Here is a 20,720-nt window from a genome sequence, read left to right as displayed (position 1 = left end):
TCTGATACCCACTGAAATATGAAAACCACTGCTCCAGGTATACAGGGTTCAGAAGGAAGTTCTCCTCTCCCCTCTTCCTCCTCCTCTTCCTCTTCTCTTCCTCTTTCTCCATGTTCATCTTGTCTGTCTTTCTTTCCTTTTCTTAATATTAGCAAAGCATCCAATACCTACCAAAGAACACAGTCTTCTCAGACATCAGCATCTGGGGCACCTCGGGGTGGAAGCCATGTGTGATGTGCATTGAAGCCTCAGGGCTAATACAGAACCTGCCATAGAGCATGCACTCAATAAATGTCCGTTGAATTATGAATGACATAAGGGATCATATGTAGAATTTTTTAAGTTTATTAATTTCAGACACTCATTTCCTCTATTGTCATATTAAAAGAAAAGAGAAGAAAGAATTAGCAGTATTTTTCAGTTGGAGAGTTGCTGATAACTGATTTTGACATTTCTCAGTCCAAGCTTCTGGTAACCAGCACTGCCTGGCTTCTACGGAATAATGGCTGTTCATATTCTTAATAATGAACCTACAGTTCTGCAAAACTCTGAATCACTACAGGAGCACAAATTATGCTGCATTTTAGAGCAGCGTGTTGCGTTGTGCCCAGCGTATACTGGTGGTGACTTTAATACCTCACTGGAAATATCGAACCAAAGACTGAATGACGGTCAGAGGTGGGTAGAAGGAACTCTTACAACTACAAGGGGAGGGAAGAGGCAGGCCGGATGGTGTTGGACTCTGCTAATAGAATATGCCATGGTCATGATTTGCAAATAGAATACAGCAAGGTTTATACCAATAGGAAACTGGTTAAATAAATTCTGTTCTACCTACTGGAATACCACACAAGGAAGGGAGATAGGCTTATATATATTGACATGGAAAGAAGCCCATGATCTATTTTCTTGAAATAGATTATAAAATAGATCATAATAACTTTTTTTAAAAATTTGCTATGAAAAAGCAGATAACAGAAGATTATGTGTATATAAACAGTGTAATTTTAATTTTTAAAAGTAAATTTTGTGTGTTTTGGGCAAGAGGGGAGAGTTTTAAATGTGCCTAGAAAAATCCAGATGGCTATAAACCAGGACATTGGTGGTGAGCTCTGGGAAGTGAGATGAGAAGGGGCCAGGAAGAGGTAGGCTTTCACTTTTACATACCTTATACATATTTATATTGTTTGAAATTTTTACAGGTATGTAACATTATAAATATATACATCACCAGTCACCCGCTTGTGGGTTACCATTCAGGTGGGGCAACTTTCCATTCACCAACATGTGAATTTCCTGTTTCTTACACAGGCAAGCTCACCTCATTTGGGGCAGGAACAACATTCTGCCTCTGCCCCAACCAGCTGTGTCCTTAGACAAGTCACTTCACCTTTTGGACCTCTATCAAGAGGATGGAAACAAATTTCTTCTACACTTCTTCCTAAGCTCAGAATTCCTGAACAGGGAAGAAACTTTACATAAGGGTCCATTTAAAAACCCAATTCAGCAGCACCTACCTAAATATATTTCCTTCAGGAATCAAACAGTTCAAAACTTTGAAGAAAAAGGATTCCATGTAAATTTTTTTTCAATCCATTGGACTTTTACCCCCAGTGCTGATTTTCCAATAAACAACCATACTCATTTGCGCACACAGCAACACTTCTCCGTTCTCTGATGCTGTGCATGGTTTGTCCAAATTTACCAAGAGCTGCAAATTGCTTTTTCCCCACAGCCTCCTGCTCCATGCATATTTATAACTTCTGTCTTCTTCTGGAAAAAAAAAAAATATGGAGTTTTAAAAGAGTTTGCTATGGGGATATCTAACCAGCCATTAAGCCAAACAAACTTCATGACAAAGCAAGAGTTACGAAGAGAGAAAAAATGATTTATTTTGAGCCTAATTAAATATTTAAATATCAGAGTGGATAATGTATCAACACCATGAGATTTCATGTAAACCCAAGAAACCAGGAAATTGGTTATATTTCAGTAATGTTTTAATAATAAATACATTTTTAGTTCAAGCCAGTCCAACAGATTGTGTTTATCAGTCAGATGAAGCATAACTAATAAATAGGCCTACTTAAATGCCTTTTTAAATGATTTGACTACTGCATGAAGAAATATGGCCTAAAGCATAAATACGTTAAATTGTCAACAGTGACATTAACGCAGGATTTCCACGAATCTCCACAAAGATGATGTGCCCGGTTCATCACAGAAGGTTTGTGGCTCTTGGGACAATCAGGCCCGGGTTGCACAACCACACCCAGCCAAGACCTCCCTTGCTTGAGGGAAGCTCTGTTATGATGACCCTGCTAGGAAAGTCTAGTCAGAAGTTGTGTTCCATGATCCCTGGCCGTTCTGGGCTTTGGAATAAGAGAAGACGGGTTCAAATCCGTCTCCACCTCCCTCTAGGGCAAGCCATATACACTCCCTGAACCTCAGTTCTCTCTGTAAAGTGGGGATAATTCATACATAAAAACACAAGAAGGTGGTTGCCCATCATGAAAGAATACAGGTAAATCGACTTATCATTGGTGCCCTGGACAGAGTAAGCACTCAATAAATATCAGTTTCCTTCCATCCAAGCAAAGATTCTGTTTCCAAAGCCACTGGATACCAGGGTGCATTTAGGAACTATTTTACACCCTTGGTCTGACGATTTTGCTGAGGCAAAGTGGACTACCGTGTATTCCTAAGTAAGTAGCTCAAGCCCCCAGTCGATCTTCTCATTTATAAGATTGGAATAACGTCTCTTTGCCAGCCTACTGCATAGGGATGTCATGAAGACTGAGATTTTCTATTTCTCTAAGTAATGAGGTGTTCCTACAAGTGTAAGCAGTCACATCATTATGACCATCCCTTCAGATGAAATTGTAGGTACTGCTTAAAATTCTAAGGTGAGAAAGAACCTTGTAGGACACGTAAGCTCTCTTCTGGATTTCGCCATTGGGAAGGAATACCTCCCACGTAACCCCTCACCAGTGGCCTTCTGGGGATGACGGCGAGTGACAAACTTTAGGCCAATGGCCAGAGGAGAGAGTCAGGGGAGGTGAGGGTCCTCAGGGCGGCCTGATCCCCCTAGTCCCTGGGCACACATCCTGCATTCAAATGAGCACCATGAAGAGAAATAAAATGTAGACAGTACACAACTTGAGGGCCCAATGGCTTTCGGATACAAAAGGCCCTTTAAGACTTTCAGAGAGGAAACAGCCCATGCTCCTTCTGTGAGGAGCCACCCTTCCCAACCCCTCACTCTCCGAAACCCCAGAGCCTATTGCTGAAATGTTGTTGCAATTTGACTGTTTTTATCTAATGTCCAGCCCAAGACTGACAACATGATACACTTCTATTTTTCTTCCAGAAAGCAAATATAAGGCTTTGCACAAGGGGGGTGGGAGGGGGTACTTAATGTGGCTATTATTCCTCATTAAAACTTGAAGCGCCAGGCTCTACACCCCAAGGAAGCTGCCAGAGGCAAGAGCTGGGAGACGTTTATTGATCAGAGAAAGGCAGTGACAGATAGAAAGAGAAGGGAAATACAGTTGTGTTTTCCCCATCTCTCACCGATGTTTTCCAGGGCTTGCTGTGGGAAGCCTAGACCGTAGCAGGAGTTCCCGTCACATACTGAAAATGACATTTGTCATCCTAGAGCGCCGACTGCTCCTCCCAAATCGTCTCCCCCTCCTTCAGACCAGGAGGGGTGAGATGGGGGTCCTCGCAGCACAGCGAAGCCTGCCACACAGGCAACGGGGCCTCAGGCTCCAGACTTGGCGGAATATTCCTGACTCACCCCTCACCTGACTCACAAAGCAAAAACTCGTCACCTCATTTAATCCTCACGGCAACCCAGTGGGGAGGTCCTCCTTTCATCCTCATTTTTCATGTGAGGAAATTCAGGTTTCGAGAGATTAAGTAATTGGAGAGAGATTAAAACTATTAACTGAGGACTCAGGATGCAATCGAGCAGCCTACTCTCTGAGGGGCTGGGAGTGGAAAGGGTAAAGCGCGCCCTTTTCAAAATGCTTAGGCTTCATCCGTTTTCTAGCTGCTCATGAGTCACAGGGGCGCGGGTGGGAACGCTGAGAATATGGGAGACAGCAGGTGTGACGGACACGGTGGCCCCCAGGAAGCACGAAGTCAATGGCAGGTGTCACGTGCATCCTCACAGCATCCCTGTGAGGAATCTGCCTCCACTTACCCCGGAGGGGACTGAGGCTTCACCTCATAGAGATGGGCCCATGGCCATCCAGGTGGGAAATGGAGTTGCTGGAAGGGGAGACCAGGTCCCACCCAGTCTGGAACCCTTCCCGCCACCTCAGCAGCCCCACAAACTCTTCCTGCACTCCTGGGGGTACCCCCCCCACGCTGCACTATGTGCTTAGTATTTTATTCAGGGCACGCAACAGCCTGGGGAAGGTGGTGTGTCATTGTGCATTTAGCATTACCTAGGATGAGAGCTTTGAAACTTCCAGACGGAATGCACTCATCTCTACTTTTCCATCCTTGTGGTTGTTCACCAAGATTTGGGCATTCTGAGAACAGTCGGGCAGGGAACACGTCGCCCATTTTTACAATATTTCAGGTCTGGAACTGAAAGACTTAAATGAGAAGAGAAAAAAATCAAATAAAACAGAGAGAATATTAAAGTTCTCTGAAAGTTTTTTGTTAGGTTTTGTTTTTTGGGGCTTTTTTTTGTTTTTTTCCTAAGGAGAGAAGCGTATTTTTCACTTGATTCGGGCAGCCCAGGTAACGAGCAATGCCTCCGGTCACCTTTTACCAGCACTACAACATAATCACTCTGCAGACAGTCTCTCGAGACCCTAAGTTTATTCATCTGAAGCTGGCACTGAGGTTATTTTAAATAACATCTTAATTTCTTCATCCCAACCCACTAGAATTATGCGTTTGCATCTGAAGATCCTTTATGATACTATGTTCTCAGAATTAGCTGTGAGTCAGGAATGAGTCTGCCCCAGAGCTGCTCCATTTACCTGAAATGATGAAGTGAAAATCGCATGTCTAATAATGCATGTCTGAATTGTACTGTTTTGTAAAACTTTGAGATGAAAATCTGTTGAACCAAAGGAACAATGTAAAACCTCACTTTTGAGGGGTCGAGTCCTACTCAGAAGAATATTAAGGGCAGGGTTCTGAACTTACGACAGCCTTCTAAAACCTACTCTTCTGGGGAGGAAGAGGGTTGTGACTTGGGGGCTGGGGGACATGGAAGAGTCCTGGCTGACTGAGAGGGTTCTGGGTCCTGTATGGGGCAAGGGCTGTTACTGTCCAACAAGTCATTACGCTATCCATTTTCTGTGTTTTTTGTTACATTTAACAATTCTTAAAAGTTTGCTTGTTTGTTTGTTTTAAAGAATTCTACTATGGAGAAGGCAAGATGCTAAGTCCATGGGTTTAAGATCCCTTGTATCTGTTTGTTCACTGCTGAATTTTTAGGACCTAGAAAAGTCCATGGCTCTCAGTAGGGACCTGATCAATATTTGTTGAAGAAGATGACACAGATGAAAAGTACATTTATTCATCCGGTCCCTCACTGAGATAGCACACTTGATAAAATAAGATGCCAACTGAGGGTTAGGCTCATTCAGTAGGTCTGGGTTGGGGACTGGGAAACAGAATTATTTTTAACTTTTTATTATGATATTTTCAAACAGAGAAAAATAGAGTATAATGACACCCATATAGCTATCATCTAGATTAATAATTGTTGACATTTTTATCATATTTGCCTCACCAATTTTTTTACTGAAGTATTTTAAATAAATTATATGGACATCACAAAAATAAGAATATTTTCCTTGTGGGCGCCTGGGTGGCTCAGTTGGTTAAGCCACTGCCTTCGGCTCAGGTCATGATCCTGGAGTCCCGGGATCGAGTCCCGCATCGGACTCCCTCCTCAGCAGGGAGTCTGCTTCTCCCTCTGACCCTCCCCCTTCTCATGCTCTCTCTCTCTCTCTCATTCTCTCTCTCAAATAAATAAAATCTTTAAAAAAAAAAAAAGAATAGTTTCCTTGTTAAAATCAATATCATTATACTGCTTTGAAAAATCATGATAATTCTTTATTATTATTTTCTAATACTTAATCCATATTCAAATTTTGCCAATTGCTCCAAAAATGTATGTTTCTCCCAGTTTAGTCCTACCAAGATCCAATCCACATTATGTTTGGTTGTTATATCTCTTTCATCATTTATGACCTAAAACAATGCTCCCCCTGCCCCACTCTTTGGCATGATAGTAACTTGGAGAGATGAGGCCAGGCGTCCCTCAGAATGGCCCACTTTCTGTATTTGTAGTGTCATGTAATTTATTCCGCTCATGCATGCATTCCCTGTAAAGCTCCCTGTTTGGAGCTCTGGATTACATCCAGGTTAAACATTTTAAGCAAGATATTATTTATGCTGCATGACATTGCAACACATTGTGAGGTGTATCATATCTAATTGAACCATTATCGGTAAACCAGAGCTAGCTAGCTTCCTCCCTCCACTGTAAATTTCCATTTTCTTTTTAAACCATCAGATCATCTGTGGAGCAATACTTCAGCTGCACTACAGCATCTAATTCTCCATCAATATAGCACCTAATGGCTTTATCAACCACAGATGATTCTTACCTTAATCAATTCCTTCATTAGGGGTTGAAAAATGGTGATTATTTTTTCTATTTCTATCATTCATTCTATATTTATTAGCTGATGACCTTTATGAGAGAGAGAGAGAGAGAGAGGAAGAGCAAGAGAGAGATTTATCTCATCAACTGCTCCTTTTGGAAAGGCAAAGTAAATAATTATTTATCTTGAATTATCACTTTTCAGAGTAAGGAATAGGTGACAAATGGTGTTTTGTTTGTTTTGTTTTGTCTTTGGTTTTCTCTTTTCTGAGTATCATTTTATAGACTTACAGATTTGTATAGTTAGCATGTTTCATCCCATTGCAGTCACTCTTTTTGAAGTTCAAATTTTTCCACTTTTGTCCTATAAGACTCCTCTTTAAATTGGCTCTTTTTCTAGCCCAGCAAGGTATCCCAGGCTCATTCCTTCACCCAGACCCAGAATCAGCCATTTTCCTAAAAAGTCCTGGTTCTTTTCAGCGAGAATGAGAGTTAGAAATCAAAATCTGCTTGCTAGGGGTACTCACTGCCCCTGGATTGTCAATGCTTCTAGGCCCTTCAATGCTTAAAGGTAGGAGGAAATATACATGTGTATATTTTTAAATCATATGTTCATATGGAAATTTCCAATTCAAATTTAACAATACAGAGCTTCGACTTGAAGCAGATGGGAGATTGGAGATTGATTGCAAAAAGGTGGACTGGGCAAATAAGTGACTCTATTAAGAAAAATGGGAGCCAGATTACTCCATGTCAGAGAAAGAAGTAACAAATAAGAGAAAGAGAGAAAACTGGAATGAATCCTGTGATATTAAATAGGAACTGGAGCTATTAAGGTGACCTCAGTTTTCACAATATATTCATAGACATAGAAATATAGATGTAAATTTATACACACACGCACACACACACACATATATATATATATATATATTCATCTGTCCACTGATATGGCCTGAGAGCAGACACCACAATAATACCAAGCACAGCTAGCACATAAATCTTAGTTTCTAAACATCATTCTCCAGTAAAAGGAACCAGGTATCCTTGGAGAAGTGGCTGATTCCAGGGCTGGGGCAGGGAAAGTCCAACTTTGGAACACCTTGTGCCAGAAAGCTAGGAAATACTCCCAGAATAATGGAACCATCTCAAAAGGACACCAAAGCAATCTTGAAGAGGCTCCTACTAGTCAAATCTGGCACCGTTGGGGCCTCAAAGTAATGATAGTAACAAACCATAATCCATGAATAGAATAGGAAACCATGATATGAATTAATTAATCCAAAGTTTGTTGAGGAACAGGACTTCCAAAGTCTCTTCCCGCCACCTATTTATTAGTCACACAGGGAAAAACAGTAACTATAGTGGACTACCTTGATCAAGTGATCAGAGTCGACATCATCAGTAATGGAACAACTTGAAATTATGAAATGAGAACACACAAAATTTTTGTGATATTTCTCCCAAAATGCACAGCCTTGAATCTGATCATGAGGAAATATCAGACAACCCAAATCAAGAGATATTCTTCAACATAATGGGTCAACAATATTCAAAATCTTCAGAAGGTCATGGAGTAAAGACTGAGGAACTGGAGCACCTGGGTGGCTCAGTTGGTTAAGCGTCTGCCTTTGGCTCAGGTCATGATCCCAGGGTCCTGGGATCGAGTCCCACATGGGGCTCCCTGCTCTGCGGGGAGTCTGCTTCTCCCTCTTTCACTCCCCCTGCTTGTGTTCCCTCTCCCGCTGTGTCTCTCTCTGACAAATAAATAAATAAAATCCTTAAAAAAAACAACAACTGAGGAACTGTTCTAGACTTTAGGAAACTAAAGAACCTGACACTAAATGTAGCGTCTATATGTAGCAATTGATCACACTGGTTTTCAATTCATACTCATAACTAGCACATCGTTTCTCATTAAAAAACACACAACAGAAAGGAATCAGTTTTCTTTCTTGGACACCTTGAACTTTGAAGGACTGTTCATTTCAGGCTTCTGATCTCTGCCTAGATTTGGCCGGCTTCACTAAGGAAACAAGTCAGTCTCCAAACTTCCTGCTTCCTTTCCTTTGCAGTGGATAGGTGTAGGAGCCCAGCTCCTTCCACAGTGACATCTTCTGGTGCTGCCCAGAGCGAATGCTCCACAACCTGAAGCCCTGCCTTAGCAGCAGCATCTGTCACATTTCCAGAACATTTGGAGTGAAGAGAGTTATCATGGGATGCCTCTCTGGTGCTTTTTCTTCCTCCCTCCATGCTCTACGGAGTTGTCCTTCTCACTTCATCTTTGAAATTCCATTACACTCAGGTTAAAGCCCAATCATTTGAATCCGGAAGATGACAAGCATAATGTTCTGCCTTGACTACTGTGGTTCCATTTTTCTACCTAAGGAGGGAAAGTCTTAAACATAAAGCCACTTCTACTAATGATATACCTTAGGAAACTAAATTCTCTTTCTAACAGTCTCCTGCCCAGCTGATGGTCATATTTATTCTGAGAAATATTTCAAATCTCTTTTAGAAGACAGCCATGTTCCTATTACAAAACATTACTATAAAATTGCATGCTAAAAATGCCAGGAGCCACAGCTGTACACAGAGCTGTAATCAGAGAATAGGCACGTTTAGTCACATCATTTGTAAGTTAATTTTAAAACGTAGAAAGGTTGATACTCTGGTCTTCAAGAAAGTTGTTCTGTGTAATAATAATTGCATTTGTTACTACAATATTCTTTTTCTTTCCTAGTCCCCCAAATATATCTGTACACGTCTATTGGAATAGCAAATCAGTTCTAAACTATCCATTGCTATTTGATTTTTTTTTTATTTTTTATTTATTTATTTATTTTTTTTAGTTCAAAATCAAAAATGGTAGCTAAAATTCCAGCTTGGTCATGAAGAATGTTGAGCCATCTCATTTGAGGGCTGAATGAAAGTGAAATGTGAAGAGGTAAAAAGAAAGGAGCACCCCAGCAGAGTGGTTCTGGCTCCAGGCTGGCTCGGAGATGGTGGTGGGGGCCAACAGAAGGCTCTGAGGAGTTTCCCTGTGCTGTCCTGTTCTAGTTCCCTGGTCAGGCAACGTCAAGGGCCACCCAGGACCAAGACAGATGGAGGATGTAAGAAATGGAAGTAGTGAAGCCAACTAACTTAAATGCATAAATCAAATAACATTAAGTTAATAAATTGTACCCACTACTGTCTAATAAAAGAATACACAGTAGAAATCCTAATTTTTTGGCTTTTTTCTGTGATGTTCTAGAAAAAAGGCCTTTCCACAATTCAAAGCTGAGCCTGTCTCCTCTTCCTGATGCCCCTTCATGCATGAAAGGTCCTTTCCTGGCTGGTCTTTTCTATCTCCTCCAATTTCATCATTTCTCACTTCTTGCACCACCACATTCAACATACACCGTTAGCTCCAATCCTACTTAAAGTCATGCAGTTCTCCCCCGTATAACAAGTTGTGTACTTTTTTGTTTGTTTGTTTAAAGTTTATCTCCCTTCACTAGAATATAGGGTGATGAGTGTGAGAAACTTGTCTGTCTTATGTATAGCAGCATTCCCAGCATTTGGAATGGTTCCTAGCACCTTAAAGGCAATTTTATGAAGATTTGTTGGCTAGACGAATGAATACTCCAGTGCCTTTGCACATGTTGCTTCTACTATTTAAATTGTCCTTTCTCACTGCCCCCCTGACTTAAATCTTATTTTTCTCTAAAACTCAGTTTAAATATCAATTCTTCTGGGAAGCCATCCATTACTATAATATCCCTTCCCTTCCCCACCACACACACAGCTGGCTTTATCTCTCTTCTGAGCTCTCTCCTTACAGTCCTCCTCTGCATGTAAGTCCCAGAAACAGTTGACTGTTCACCAAAGGATTAATACTCCCCTTCCATCGTGTAGAATTGTTGCCAGAAAGTGGCTGCCTAGCCATGGCATTCTGTGGAGAAAATGTGACTAAGCTCTGACAAATGGCTTGTGGGGACCACTTCCAAACCTAGCCCAAAAAACCTTTCTGTGCAACACTCCAGTTGTCTCTTTCTTCCATCTGTTGACTAGATGCCGAGGATCCGGAAGAGAACTCCAAGGCCATGGAGATTGTCAGAGCCATGTGATGACTGCCTTTCAAACACCTGCATGAGTCTGTAATGCAAGAGGGAAATAACTGTCTACTGAGCTGAGTCAAATAGCATTAAGTTAATAATGTTACAGTTTGTTACAGCAACTAGCCCATCCTAACCATCATAGCACACCACTACCATGGTGCACAGTCCTGCCATTGCCCATGTGTCTGTCTCCTTCTCGGTAGTCTGCATGCCTTGTGCCACATCCCCACAGTACCAGGGTCTAGTCCAGGGTCTGGTACCTAGGTGAGGTTAATATGTCTGGCAGCTGGTTCATGACTCCAGAAAAGAAAACAAACTGGACCAAACCTTGGTTTTCTCCCTAACAAACTTTTTCCCATAAATTCCTCTGCCATTTCCACTATAGAGAATTTCTCAAATGTCTGTTTTACCTTAAGCATCAGTTGGACTCCCTCCTCTCTGCTAAGACATCTCACCCATCTTCTCGAAGATCTCTGATCTCTGGGCTTTGTTACCAGAGCGTTCAGCTCTCACCTCTACCCAAAGAGCTCATTGAGGAGAATTACTTTTGAAAAAGCAATCTATGCCTGTGATTAATTCCACCTTTCCCTGGAATGCTTTATTTGTTTTGTTTTTGTTTTAAATAGCACATTTTTTTCCTGTTAAAAATGAAATAAAATGTGCCTAATTTCTCTTCTCCTTTCCGATCCAAGCTGATCATTACTGCTTCTGACTTTGGTGAATTCATTTTGGTGAGCCTTACATTTAATTGGGGTCCTAAAAAACCAAGGTGGGGGGGCGCCTGGGTGGCTCAGTTGTTAAGCATCTGCCTTCAGCTCAGGTCATGATCCCAGGGTCCTGGGACCAAGCCCCGCATCGGGCTCCCTGCTCCGCGGGAAGCCTGCTTCTCCCTCTCCCGCTCCTGCTCCCCCTGCTTGTGTTCCCTTTCTCGCTGTGTCTCTGTCAAATAAATAAATAAAATCTTAAAAAAAAAAAAAACCAAGGTGGGAGTTAATTCCATTTCTAATGCAAAGCATAAAATCTAAATGGATTCCAGAATGTAAAACAGAAATGGACTTTTCTGTTCCAAGTTCATGTATGGACTCAGCACATCAAGGAAACCACTTAGATCTGGTGAGAGCATCATTTATTATTAATAATAACAAGAGGTACCATCTCGAGGATCTATGTACCAGACACTATAGTAGACACTTAAACTGCCACCCTCACCACAACAACGGGAGGTAAGAGTTAGCCTCCTTTTGTAGGGTCACCATATAACCTATTTGGAACAATTGAGACTTTGAAAGGAGACGCAATGCATAAGTATGCCAGGACACAAAGCATAAACCAAGATTGGTCCGGGCAAAGCAGGGCATATGGTACCCTACCCGTGTTTCAGCTAAAGAAACCCTAACCTGCAGTACCAAGTGCCTTACCTGGCTGACGGGGTGGCAGGATGCAAAGACAGCTCTGTGTGACTCCAAAATCTGTGCTCTTTCTAGGGCCTTTGTCTAAAGTCCTGGGTGCAGTGGGAGGAGGTAGGAGGGCAGAGGCTGGAAGTGTGGGGGGGTGGCTGATCTGGTTCCATCCACCTGCTTAACCAGGTCAGCCTCACAGGCTGCCACCCCCACTCTTCCATCTGCATCTCCCCAAACTCCAGACCATAGAGAGCCTATGATGGGGACACAGTCAACATGTGCTCACTAATGATGGATTTTTCTATGTAAGCTTTCTGGGAGAAAGAAAGAGAAAATGAGAAAAGAGCAAACTGAAAGAGGCTTGGGGATAACAAGGTAATCTAAAGAGAGTCACCAGGGAAACCAAACTAATGAATGTAGGAGGCTTCCAGACGACCCTTGGATTTTGCTCTACAGGAACCTAATGTAAGAAAGGGGGAAAATTTATACTTTTAGCAGAAAGCATGATTTATTTTTCAACCTGTAAGACTCTTTCACCACCCAGCCAATGGTTTCAAGGAATTATTTACCATTGCATATGCAGATGGATTTACATAACAAGGCTTATACACTGTCAAATTTTATAAGATAATACATCTGAATTCCACAGGCTATAATGTTTGAAAGCAGTTTTTTTTTTTAAAGAAATGTTTGACTCATGCATTTGCACGAACATGCATTGATTTGCTGCTAAAGAAACATGACATGAAATGACAAGTACTTCAACTGAAAAAAAAAAAGTGAAAAAGCAGTCACTCCCAACGGGCATCTTCTATGTCAGCTCAGACCATGCAGCTTGATGGATGTAAATGCGTTCTTCACCCTACAAACAGATACTTGATTCCACTCTTGGGTCCAGCCCCTCAGTTCAGGGAGAGGCGTGATTATTTCAATAGTGAAACCTGCCCAATGTTAAAAATGACTCATGAGGGAAAACTGGTAAAGAAGACACTAGACAGATCTGGAGAAAGGAGAGCGGCTGAAGAAATCTGCCTGGGCGTCAGGGTGGGCAGGGTGGGCTCGGGGCTCGGAGACGGGGCTGGGGAGGAAGAGGTTTTCTGCTTGCCACCTGCACCTGCCCATCAGTCCTCATATCCATTGAGTCTCTGGGGTCCCTGAAAAGTCTACACTGATAGAGCATGAGAGGCAGCTACACAAATAAAGTGAGAGGTGCCCTCCCTATACCATGAGGAAAGGAGTGTTCTTATCTCTGAAGACAAAGGGACTCTCACCTGAGGGTTTTATGACCTGTTTCGGGGAGAAGGATGGAGATTAGAAGCTGGGAATTTTCAGCCCTTCTCCTCTACCACCCCCTTCCACACCACGCCCCCCCGCCCCGCCCATTCTCCAGAGAGGGGAGAGGGGCTGGACACGGAGTTAATAATTGACCATACCTATGCCCCAAAGTATGAAGTTAGGAGAGCTTCCAGGTTGGTGAACACACCCACGTCACATAATACGAGGGTGACACGCTCCAACTCCACAGGGACAGAAGTTTCTGTGCTCAGGATCCTCTCAGACCTCACCTACGTACCTCTTCACCTAGTGGTTCCTCTGTGTCCTTTATCACATCCTTTATTATATAATAAACAGGTAAAGTGTTTTCCTGAGTTCTGTGAGCTGTTCTAGCAAATAATCAGTTCCAAGGGGGAGGAAGTCATGGGAACCTCTGATGTGTAGCCACGTGGGACAGAAGCTGTGGGCTACCTGGAGACCTACTCCTTGCCATTGCATCTGAGGTAGGGGCAGTCTGGTGCAACCGAGCCCTTACCCTGTGAGATGGGACGCTGTCTCCAGAGAGCAGGTGATAGAACTGAAGGAAATCGTAGGACCGCAGCTGGCATGGGAGAACTGCTCGCTGTGGAAACCTGCCCATATCTGGCATCAGAAGTGCTGTGGGTGCGGTCGTGGTGTGAGAGGGAAGGAGATACGAGGAGGGCAAGTGGAGGCTTCCTGCTCAGCTCCAGTTCTGGATCTCACCGGTGCCAGGTTGCTGTGGGGCAGGGTTCCCTCTGGTGACCATGTCATCTGCTCACACGGGGTGCCGCCTATGAAACCCTTCAAGTCCCACGGCCCTGATGCTGCAATGACACGGAGGTACAGGCCTTTGGGCAGATGCCTTGGCCACATCTTCCCGCTGCAGAGTCTCCGGGAGACTGGCCGCTCTGTGGGGCTCTGTGCTCTGCGAGGCTCTGTGGGGGTCCTGCGGGGGCTCTGCAGGGGTTCTGCGGGGCTCTGTGGGGGCTCTGCGGGGGCTCTGTGGGGCTCTGTGGGGGCTCTGTGGGGTCCTGCGGGGTTCTGCGGGGGCTCTGGGGGACCCTGCAGGGGCTCTGCGGGACTCTGCGGGGACTATGTGGGGGCTCTGCTGGGCTCTGTGGGACTCTGGGCTCTGCGGGGTTCTGCGGAGGCTCTGGGGGGGCTCTGCGGAGGCTCTGCGGGGTCCTGCGGGGGCTCTGTGGGGGCTCTGCAGGGGCTCTGCGGGACTGGGGCTCTGAGCTCTGCGGGGCTCTGTGGGCGCTCTGGGGGACTCTGCGGGGTCCTGCGGGGGCTCTGCGGGGCTCTGCGGGGGCTCTGGGGGACTCTGCAGGGGGTCTCTGCGGGGTTCTGCGGGGATCCTGTGGGGGCTCTGCAGGGTTCTATGGGGGCTCTGCGGGTTTCTGCCGGGGCTCTGCGGGGCTCTGCAGGGCTCTGCCTGGGCAGCAGGCCACAGGCTCTCTGCTCCCATCACCTCTCACCGTCTCACGGAGAGTTTTCTTTTTCTGGTCCTTGAGAAGTCACACCTCCCTGCAGTTTCTGGCGAGGAACTTTTACTCATTCTTTAGAAACTTCTCCCTGTTCCTTGAGGTTTAGACTTTTGAAAACCACATTCTAGAAGTTTCCCACACCTTGATATCTCTACATCTCCTTCCCTGTGCTATGGAGCTCAGGACCAACTAACGGCCTAAATGGGGAAGAGACAGAAGTGAATCCCAGGAGAAAAAAAAAATATCCATTAGTATCTTACAATATTCTCCTGCCTTACATTACAACATAATGTAAGAGTTATGCTTTTGCAAACAAAATATTTATATGTTATGGTTTCTTCGTTCAATACACTGCTGGCTACAACTCTGTAATTAAAATTAATACAATCGTCTTACACACTGCAGCCAGACCGATTTCCTAAAGGCAGATTCATCAGATTACTTCGGAGCTCAAATCCCTCTAAAGGCTCCCCTTTGTCTGTAGTCCAGACTCCTGGGTCTGATGCTTGAGCACATTCACAACCTACCCCCTTCTGTTTTCAACTCTGGCTTCCACGACTCGACACTGCCGTTCACAATCCACTCCCACGTTACCCTCCTGCAGTGCGCCCCCCCCCCCCCGCCCCCCTGCTGCCTCTCCAAACTGGTCAAACAGAACTCTGGAGTTCATACCCCACCACCCTCAACGACGCCAGCCGGGACCAACCCACTGCAGCCCACATCAACCAACTCTTCCTCCAACCACCTCCTTTGGTGTCCCTTTAAAACCTCTGAGGATACCTTGCTATTTCAAAACATGGGGAGGGGGGAGATCACACGTGCTGGCACACATAGCTGTTAACTAACACGTCCAAGTTCCTCTGCTTTGCACTGGAATTACACCACCTCAATGCAGTCACACGGGTTATGTCATAAAAACCAATGTCTGACCGAGTCCTGGATCAAGAAAAAGTGAGAAAGCAAGGTTTGGTGGGAAAGGCTGGAAAAAGAAAAGGCTCACTGAGATAGATCAGGCCCCTTTAAGAGCATCCCACCCGTCCAGCGCACCCTTCATCTCACAGTTGAGGAAATACCTTCCACCAGCCCCACCAGCACCCCCAGACAAGCTTCCTCCTGTCCAGGGCAAGGCAATACTGCACACACCATACACACCTACTGAGAAGCCTATGGAAGCTCAGGGGCATAATGAGTGACAATGCAGAAATGCCCTAAGTGGGTGATACCAGAACAAACACACTCTGAGAAAGGCACTGAGGAAGAGGGGGAGTTTGCCCAACTGTGTCTTTCCAGGCCTTCACTCTGTTTAGAGTTGCCCCCCGTGGAGCACCATGGACCAGTGACTTCCTTACGAAGCTGTAAGTGGGTAGTTCTTAAATGCTTGTATTTATTGTTTCCTCCTTGGACGTGTTAAGAACAAACTGCTTTTTCTAAGCAGAGGAAAGGTCTCCCCTGAAATGCATCATCTTCTGGGGTGGCTGGAGAAATACCCATCTTCAGACCAGAATCTAAAACTCAGTGGGAAGTCCCTACAAGACAGGCAGCAGTAGCATTTTTCCTTGGCCTTGACCTTGAAGAGCTGAAAGTGTCAAGGAAACCAGGTGCTGACATCCAGGAAGCCAGACTGTGGCCTCAGGGAAGAAAGAAGGTGCCCTCCACAGGGAGGCTGTCTCAGAGCTGGGACTAGGGGACTAGGGGACCCCGGAGGACACAGCAGAATGCAACAGGCTACCCGGGTGTCGTGAGACCGGAACCGTGTGAGCTGAACTTTTTATGCCTCTAATATCTACCTCATTTATGGTCTACATTTGCTCTTAGAATTTGGTAAAGTCCTCTTGAAAATGCCAATTTGTCCAAGCTCTGCTGAGGGGAACCAAAGAAAGAGGTTTGTATCTGTTTATGGGTCCAAATTTTCCAGCTCAATCCCTCCACCCTGGGAGCGAGGCCCCATGGTGGCAGTAGCGATCCTAGGATGAGTCACCGCCCTTGGTCCCACCACACGTCCCCATCTGGCAGGTCCCCTGCAGCCCTGTAAGAGAGACCTCCACGTAACTTGGCCCACAGGAGCATCCCCCACTTCCCCAGCTCTACCCACAGGTGTTACTGAAAATAGCCTCACGTGCCAGTACTGTTACCAGCTGGCCTTCGGCAACGTTCTCAATCCAGGATGTAAACCCCAGCGTCCACACTCATTTCTTCCCCCTGCAGATCTCTAGCTGCTACTTACTACGTCTCATTCTTTGTTGGGAGTCTATCTACTCATGCAAAAAAGAGGCAGACAAGCATGAAAGGTGGACTTCAATGCTGTCCTTGGGACTCTGGCTTCAGAGCCTGTCGGGGGAGGTCCTGGAACTACTGGTGGACGAGGGCTTAGCTTCAAGCTATCACTGGTGTCACTGGCTGAACAATATCCCAGGGGCAGGAAAAAGAGGAACACTAACCCTCAGACATGCAGAGCCTGGGGGAGCCCAGGCCCCAGCAGGAGCCCTAGAGCCTCCTTTTCTGGAGATCCAAGTCTTAACTACTATTCCAAAAATAGGAGCTAAAAGCCAGAGGGCTCCCTCGTGGAGTCGAGATTTAATTTAGATAGCACATGCAGAAGGAAGCACGAAATCTGAACCGACAGTAGAAAAAGGGCTAGTATGTTTCTTCCGATACGTGACCCAGACTCTAAACGAGTGAAAGCGATCTCAGCCCCATCAGATTATTAACGTCACTCACTGGCATCGCTAACCGGGCTGTGCTTGCTGCCAGAGGGCTCCTTCCTCCCCTATAAGGAGGAACCTGAGTCTTGGGCTGCAGATAAGTTAGACAAGAGCTACCAGGGGCAGGGAGAACTCGGGTAAGGTCCTTCTGGTACTATGATGCCCATGGGGACCCTCACGAATGCCTCTCCTTCGAATCTGTTGATTTGGGTCATGGGCATAATTGGCTGGACGTGGTTCCTTAATGAAACCTTCTGAAACAGGTCTCGCCTTAGATGTCATTGAGGCCGCCTGCCCTCCCCCTCCCCCTCATCCCTAACATTTTATTGCATTCTCATTAGAGTCACTCCCAGTAACAATAAAACACAGCACTTGTCACTACGTCACAAACCCAATGCCAAGCACTTCAGATGAATTATTTTATTTAATCCTCACGTCACCTCTGAAGTACGTGCTATTATTACCTCCCTTTCACAGACGAAGAATCTGAACTTCAGGGACCTTGGGTCATCAGCGCCACAGCTGGGATTCAAACTGCTAGCTTTGCTGACTTTCAAGTCTAAGTTCTGATGCTAAACTGCCTCTCTAGACTACAAGCACAAATGCAGGAACGTGTCATTCATTCATTCACAAATATTTATTGAACAACAACTACAGGCTAGTCTAGAAGATTCTAAGGGCTAAGAGTACAGTAAACAGGCAAGGTCCCTGTTTGTAAGAAGTTACCATTCTAGAGGTTAGAAAACAGACAAGAAACACCTGGTAAAACAAAAAGGATCAATCAGGTGGTGATAAATGCTAAGACTGTAGCAAAAGAAGTGGATATAGAATGCCCAGAGCAGGTGTGTGGCAGGGAGGGAGGGAGATCCCTTGAGTCCGAATGATGAGGGAAGCCCTCTCTTAGGAGGTAACCCCTGAGCCGAAGCCTGCAAGATGAGGGAAGAGAGTCCCAGGCAAGGGCCTAAGGCATGTTTGAGAAACAGAATGGAGGCCCGAGTGGCTGGAGTGAAATGAATAAGGACATTGTATCCGATGCTGAAAGTGAGAATTTATGTCCAGTGTCAGAAGGAGCCAACAACATCTCCTTTACCACTGAATCTACGGCACGGATGTGTTCAAGGTACATGTCATGGTCACTGAATACAGTGCTTGTTGCCTGGAGGAGTGAAAGGGAGAACACTACCCAGGTTCCAGCTCTCAGAAGTTACACAATGGTCTGTCCCAGAGTGGACGGACACCTGACACCGAGTCGCAGCACAGAGTTCTACCTCCCAGCCCGCTGTACACTGGGAGAGCCTGACTGGCTGGCTAGACTCCCCAGCAGAGCTGCAGAGCAGACAACTGCACGTCAGAGCCCAGCGGCGTGCATGCACCACAAGGAGTAGACGACCAGCTCGTTGGTGCTGGGTGTGTGCACACGCATGTGCATGTAGGCGTGTGTGTGTGCTGCCCCTCCCCACAAACTACACAATGGCTTCTTTGTTTAGGCTGCCTGCACAATCTTCTCTAATCTCTGGAGGACAAATATGTATAACATACAGGAGGCGGCCATTTCCCTGTGGCCTGGAGTCTTCATTTCCGGGTGGCAGATCCTGAAGTCATGCTTGATGCTTTCAAGGGATGAGCTGGAAGGGGACTTGGCAGAGAATCACACCAGCCTTGCAAAGGATGAGGGACAATGGGTTTAAGCCAACCTGTACCTCGCACTGTTTGCCTGACTCACGTGTTGCCTTCCTTTGTACTGCTTTTCTCATCTGTGATGTGACATCTGATGAAAAAGGTTTTCTGATTATCTTCAAGCCACAGATTCACTGCAGAAGCAAAGCCCACAGGTCACTTTAAAGGGTTATCTGGTACGTTTTATTTTGCCAAGAATTTTATCAGCCTATCCATATAATGCTTCTACCCTGTCCAACGGCTCTAGATAGACAGCACATGAATAAGGTCAAAGAGACAACTCCAGGACTAGAGAGACAGTACTATCCTCAGGGCCAGCCCCAAGTGTGACTGTGACCTGAGCGAATTTGGGCCTCCACGCTCTGCATCTTTGCCCCGTTTTCCCTACCATGCGCCCCATCACCACCCTCCCCATGTGACCACATCTGTAGACTACACAAGGCGGGTGCAGGGAGCTGTACAGCTTTGGAAGCAGACCTAGTTCTACTACTGTCAGCAGTGTGATCTCAGTCGAGCTACTCAGCTTCCATGTGCCTCAGTGACCCAATCTGTAAAATTAAAAGGTGAGTGTTGAGAAAATTAACATGCCAAAAGCACCAGAGTACCCAGCTCTGCATATTTTTGGCACTCATCCTTCTTCTTGTCCTTCCCCTACAACCAAATGCCCACGCCCTTGGTTCCCTAAGGACACTGGCTAGCGCAGAAGGAAGATGCTCACAATTCATTCTCACAAAGATGTTAACATTCAATAACAGTTTTATATGTTTCTCTTCCCAGTAATATATTTGTTAAAAGAGTTTAGTCATTTATTTGAGAGAGACAGAGAGCACGAGCAGGGGGGAGGAGCAGAGGGAGAGGGAGAAGCAGGCTCCCCGCCAAGCAGGGAGCCTGATGCAGGGCTCAATTCCAGGACCCTGAGATCATGACCTGAGCCAAAGGCAGACGCTTAACCGACTGAGCTACCCAGGAGCCCCCCTTCCTGGTGATATTTGTGTTCCAACCAGCAAGGTTGAATCCAGAGCAAAGAACTCCTAGTTCAGGAATTGTCTGCTATGTGGTCATACTGGCTGAGGGTAAGAGAGACTTCCCTAACTACGGAACATCACACCACGCCAAGCCTGCAGAAAAAGCAAACCAGGCTATTTGGGGGTTGACCGTGATCTTATCCCCACTTGCACATGGTGCGACCATAGTTCATTTGAATAGAAGAGGCTGACTGAGGAAAATCCACATATAACTTTGGAAGTGAAATCTTAGACAAAGCAAACCTTTATTGACTCCTGGAGATAGATCAAAAATTCATTAACTCGGAAAAGAATAAAAGCCTATTCATGCAGTTCTTGGGCCAGATTCACTTTAATGCTGACTTTAATCAATGTTGTGAAAGCCCAGCCTGCTCTCAGACAGCTAACTAG

At 45.3% G+C, this 20,720-nt stretch overlaps 1 long non-coding RNA gene across 1 annotated transcript; it reads right to left on the bottom strand.

Moving 5' to 3' along the window:
• Window positions 1–1,043: 1,043 nt before the first annotated feature.
• On the bottom strand, window positions 1,044–15,493 carry LOC116642434. The gene is made up of 5 exons (XR_004301339.1): window positions 14,918–15,493; window positions 13,954–14,263; window positions 10,649–10,780; window positions 4,455–4,607; window positions 1,044–1,773 (listed from the first exon to the last, which is right to left on the bottom strand). It is a non-coding gene; the product is annotated as an uncharacterized LOC116642434 (long non-coding RNA).
• Between the last annotated feature and the right edge of the window lie 5,227 nt (window positions 15,494–20,720).

This window comes from Phoca vitulina, unplaced genomic scaffold (assembly GCF_004348235.1).
Source record: "Phoca vitulina isolate PV1807 unplaced genomic scaffold, GSC_HSeal_1.0 scaffold23, whole genome shotgun sequence".
NCBI classification, from domain to species: domain Eukaryota; kingdom Metazoa; phylum Chordata; class Mammalia; order Carnivora; family Phocidae; genus Phoca; species Phoca vitulina.
Note: the sequence above shows the minus strand (reverse complement) of the source record. Positions and strands in the feature narration are given on the sequence as shown.